Genomic DNA, 6,000 nt, shown 5'->3' with positions numbered 1-6,000 from the left:
CAGCTCATCCTGAAAGACGCTGAACTCTGGCTCGTTTACGGTGAGCCTGTCATCTGGAGGTCTGTGTGGGCCGGAGGAGAACACTCCTCCACCCGGAGCACCAGAGCGCTGGGATGGAGTTCCAGGATTTAGACAAACGGAGGAGATAGGGGGAGTAATTAGGAGGAGGGAGGGGGGGCTTGGATGGAGGTGAGAGGGGTGGAGGCTGCAGCTCCATCGGAGAAGATGGAGGACATTGGGGTCGAAACAAGAGCCTTCTGTTGAGTGTCGGATATACGAGCCACTTACAGCCTCTCTCTGTCTCACATTGAAACCACCTTGCATGCGTGTGGAATTCTGGGTAATCTAGTGCGTGCATTTTGTTGTTGTTCTACCTCGGTGAACGTCCGGTCTGGGATTAATGAAACATCCTTTGTTGTCTGATGATTGGGATGTGTTTGAGGATGGGGGCGATGGGGGATGGGGGGCCGGTTGGAACGGCTCCTGCTGTGAATAATGGAGCAGAGAGGTGGACACGGGGACTGGAGGTGAAGCTGGAAGCCCGAGACCAGAGACCGGAGGAAGACCAACCCCAACACGGCCAGGGACAGTCCAGGAACTGGGTCAGACGAAGAGTGGCTGTGTGTGTGTGCGTGCGTGCGTGCGTGTCCACAATGGTCCTGGCGTGTGTGAATGTGTAGATATGTGCCATTATGAATGTGCCATTGTGCGTGTGTGTGTTTGTGTGTATGTGTGTTTATCCACAAGGGTCCTGGAGTATGTTTTATAGTGCATGCATGTATAAATATGTGCCAGTATGTGTGTGCGTATGTGTGTGTGTGTTTGTGAAGGTATTTTAATCTCTGAGTGCATGTGTGCGCTCCGGTGCATTGTGTATAAGAGGGTTCTAAATGAAGACACAGCAGCGTGAGAGTGCTTGTACTGAGAGTGAGAGTGACAGAGAGTGAGCGGCCGAGAGACGAAGAACAGGAAGGGAGAGAGAGAGAGAGAGAGAGAGAGAGAGAGAGAGAGAGAGAGAGGGAGAGAGAGAGAGAGAGAGAGAGAGAGAGAGAGAGAGCGAGAGAAAGAGAGAGAGGGAGAGAGAAAGAGAGAGAGAGAGAGAGAGAGAGAGAGAGAGAGAGAGAGGGAGAGAGCGAGAAGGAGAAAGAGAGAGAAGGAGAGAGAGAGAGAGAGAGAGAGAGAGAGAGAGAAGAGAGAGAGAGAGAGAGAGAGAGAGAGAGAGAGAGAGAGAGAGAGAGAGAGAGAGAGAGAGAGAGAGAGAGAGAGAGGGAGAGGGGTGTGTGGGGGGGGGGGGTTAATGGATGGTAGACTTTTCCTCCAGCCACACAGTGAGTCTCTATAAAAAGAAGCCCCATTAATAGTGATGCTGAATGGGGCTTGAGATGCTCCCCCCCCCCCACAGAGCACTGCTCTCTGCTCTCTGTGGTCTAGATGTGTAAAGAAGTCCTTTCAGGGCCCGTGGTGGGGGGGTGGGACCACAATGTGGGACGGCCCACTGAAGATTTAAACCCAGCGGCCCGCACCGATCAGCGCTCGGTGCGGAGCAGAGGAGGTAGAGAGGAGGAGGAGGAGCTGGAGAAGTTGAGGAGGAGCTGGTGAAGATGAGGAGGAGCTGGAGAAGATGAGGAGGAGCGAGGACGAGGGAGACGTCACAGCAGCGGATCAGTGACCCAGAGCTCAGGGACAAAGATGAGGAGGAGGAGGAGGAGGAGGAGGAGGAGGAGGAGGAGCAGGAGAAGGAGGAGGAGGAGGACGCTTTTCAGGGCAGCCGACAGACTGAATCACACCGGGCTCGATAATAACAGCCTGGCTCATCTGAATCAGAGCGAGACGAGGAGAGCAGCACCACATAAAAACACAGAGGAGGGGAGGACAGAGGGAGCAGGAGGAGGAGGTGAGGACAGAGGGAGCAGGAGGAGGAGGAGGAGGAGGTGAAGCTCCATGAATACACCCTGATGAATGCTGAGCCACCAAGATATGGTAAATGGACCGCATTCATACAGCGCTTTTCTATCCAGTGGCCGCTCAAAGCGCTTTACAATGCTGCCTGACATAAAGCCATTCATAAACACATTCACACACCGACGGCAGAGTCAACCACGCAGGGCGACAGCCAGCTCGTCAGGAGCAGTCAGGGTGAGGGGTCTCGCTCAGGGTCACCTCGGCACTCAGCTAGGGGGAGCCGGACTCGAACTAGCAACCTTCCGGTTACCAGCCGACCCGCTCTACCTCCTGAGCCACATGCCCATGTGGTTGGTGTGGACTCCTTCTGTGTCATGTTGACTCCACAGCCCCGAGGGAGTTGAGACCAAATGCTACGTTACCTGACGTAGCCCACAGAAGCCGTACATCAGATGCTCCGAAATACACTGAGCCTCAGGACGACCTAGTCTCCGCTATGGGGTCCGCTTATTTCTAGACACGCCTCCTTCAGGTTGCATGTAGATGTGAAGCGCGACCTTTCCTCATCACATCATGAAGACCAGCAGACGTCATGACGACCATCAGCAGCAGACGTAGGAACACCGTCCGACCGCCAGCAGGATGCCGCTCCACCCAGAGGTATGTTTAGGGTGGAGAACGTCCGACGGCCGGGGGCAGAGTGGCCCCCGCACTGGCAGTAGAACAGCCAGGAGGACCAATCATGAGCCGACGCTGCTCACTTCCTCCCGCCTGCCCCCCTGATTCCAGACTCCGTCTTACGCAGGGGGTTCGTAGGACGGAGCCGTCAGTCCTGATTTACGTTAACATTCAGGGCGTTTAGCAGACGCTTTTATCCAGAGTGACTTACAATAAGTACATTTGTCAGAGGAATGAGAAACAACAATACAAATCTGTCGGTCCAGTAAGGAGGTTCATAGAACCAGTGCCAATCACTAACCATTGCTAGGTTAACCCATCCCTGTAAACAACAGAGACAGCTAGGATAAGATGCTACATAATGCTAAGAACTACTATTAAGTGCCAGGACGTACCACATACAATAAGAGTGTAAAACGGCCGTTGGGGTTCCTGATAAAGACTTTAGTGTTTAGCCATTTCAGCAAATACTGAAGCAATACCTCCGTATTCGCTGAAACAAAAGAATACTTGAACACACATAAAGCCTAATACGGTACATTATGGAGGGATCTCTGTGATGGTAGGTTGATAACCATAGCCGGTAGGTAAGTGCCCAGGTGCTGGCTGAGCACTGCAGCAGAGGGTGTGTGTGATGGAAGCGTCTCCTCAGAGACCCGGGAGCCTCAGAGACACTGTAATGAGGGATTAATTGCATCTGTACCCCATGCAGAGAGAGACTAAAGATGGCTTCACAGAAACAAGACGGCTGGAATCAGAACCCAACAAGTGAACGAATGAACATCACCCGCATAAAACACACTGAATACATGCATACAGACGCACGCATGCACACACACACACACACACACACACACACACACACACACACACACACACACACACACACACACACACACACACACACACACACACACACACACACACACAAATATGGTAATAATCCCACAAACACACACCCGTACATGAATACACACACACATACTTTTTCAGTATTCAAAATATCCACAGGCAGAAAAAATCCATCTCAATCTCTCCTGAAGAGCGGGAGCCTCTCGGCCAATCAGGACCGAGCATGGTCAGAGGTCAGCCGAGAAACGTCCAACGGGGAGGCTGCTTACCCAGCTGGTGCCTGAGAGCCACAGGAAGCTGCTCCAGCCTGGCAGGACACACCGGCCCAGAAGACACACACACACACACACACACACACACACACACACACACACACACACACACACACACACACACACACACACACACACACACACACACGGACATATACACACACACAGACATATACACACACTACACTGACACAAACACACACATGGACATACCTGTACGCACACGGACATATACACACAAACAGTACACTGACACAAACACACACACACACACAAACACACACTACACTGAAACACACACACAAAAACACATGAAAATAAACAAACACACACATAGAAAGATTACACACGGACACACAAACACACACACACACCCTAACACGGACACACACACTACACTGACACACACACTAAACTGAACAGACACACACACTACACTGACAGACACACACACTACACTGCCACACACACACACATACACACACACACACACACACACACACACACACACACACACACACACACACACACACACACACACACACACACACACACACACACACACACACACACCTTCATGGTGTGAACATATATCCATTCTTTATGTGCTGCCAGCCTTAATGTCCTCCTCAGAGATCAATAGAAGTTGTTTCCCCGCACAGCCTGTCGTCAGCTGCACTACATTATCTGATATTATATTCTGGGGGATGGAGTTAATGAACAACAAAACTAGCTTTATGTTTCAGTCCTGTTTATTATTACCTGTCCAGCGCCTTCCCGAACCCGAGAGCAGAACACCATGTGAACAGAATTCAGCTGCCTCAACTCATCTCATTCAGTCTTGTCTTCCCTTAAAGACACACAGGCTCATCCTGTCGCCTGTATTGATATGACATTGATCAGGGAGACGTTCCTAACCACCCGCTGAAAGGTTCTGGGTTCGATAGCCATCCTGATATTCACATCGCCCAAGTGCTGATTGGTCCTTGGATACATTTTTTAACGCTTTATAGTTTGTAGCGAATGATTCCGTCTGTCTTCTGCTTTCAAAAGCATGTCACGAATATCTGACCTGTTTTTGAAAGCATGACGGAAGCGTACTTTCAGAACACAAAGAAAGAGTTATTCAGAAGGATTTAATCAGGAAGCTCACAATCCTGAATCTTTAAATAGAATAAAACATCATGACACGTTCTCTCTACATCCACTCTGCTCTGACCAATGAAAGCCCACTGAGGACCCGGGAGAGGACAGCTGGCGGCGGCCGGCGTCACAGGAAGGAAATGATACTACGTCCGCCTCGCCAATGAGACAGCTGCTGCTATTGGCTGCTGGCCAGTGATGTCATTGCTGTCCTCCAATTGAACCATTAACACGTTTCAAACTCAGTCAATGACATCCACACACACACACACCCACACCCACAGTCCCTCCTAGCCTCCTTGTTGTTCTTCTTTGTCTGTTTGCTCACAATACATGGGTTCTTCATCTAAAGTCCACCTATCTTCCTCCTCCTTTGAAGACGCATTTCAGCTCAGAGAGGTAAAACAGAGAGAACTCAGAAACAACAACACTGTGAAGTTAGGTTCATGTTGTCACTTGGTGGTCATCTCGTCCCCGGGAAATAAGGAAAGGTGACAACCTTCTCTCTCTCGCTCTCCCATTCCTCTCTCTCCCATTCTTCTGTCTCTCTCTCTCTCCCTCTCTCTCTCTCTCTCTCTCTCTCTCTCTCTCTCTCTCTCTCTCTCTCTCTCTCTCTCCTTCGCGCTCTCTCTCTCTCTCTCTCTCTCTCTCTCTCTCTCTCTCTCTCTCTCTCTCTCTCTCTCTCTCCCTCTCTCTCTCTCTCTCTCTCTCAGTGTTGTTTACCGCCAACTCATTCCCCTCCTGACTGATGCCCAAAACTCTCTCTCTCTCTCTCCTTTCACTTCCACTCTCTCCATCTCTCTCTTGCTTGCTTTCCTACCCTCCATCTCTCCTCATCTCACGCTCCTTCTCTCCCTACAATCTACCTTTTTCTCCCTTTTCTGGCTGGCCTTCCCTCTCCCCTCACCCGTTCTCCTCTCTTCCTCTCAGGGCACAAACAACCTCTCTTTCTCCGCCGTACAAAGAGACACATTCATGGAGAGGGAGGAAGAGCAAGCAGAGACAGATACAGATTATTAATTAAGAGAGATATCTCCCACTGATCAACAGAACTGAAGGAGAACTCAAACAAAATGTGTGAAACCCAAAGCCGTTTTGTAGATGATAATGTGTGTTTTTGTTTTTGTGTGTTTGGAGGGAGGGGGTTCCTCTC

General features: G+C 50.5%; 1 protein-coding gene across 1 annotated transcript in view; it reads right to left on the bottom strand.

The window, feature by feature from the left end:
• The window catches only part of usp43b (ubiquitin specific peptidase 43b), a 56,160-nt gene that overhangs the window by 37,061 nt on the left and 13,099 nt on the right, over positions 1–6,000 (bottom strand). The gene's annotated exons all lie outside the window — the stretch shown is intronic.

Source organism: Gadus morhua, chromosome 2 (genome assembly GCF_902167405.1).
Source record: "Gadus morhua chromosome 2, gadMor3.0, whole genome shotgun sequence".
NCBI lineage: Eukaryota > Metazoa > Chordata > Actinopteri > Gadiformes > Gadidae > Gadus > Gadus morhua.
This window is presented reverse-complemented; position numbering and strand designations above follow the sequence as displayed.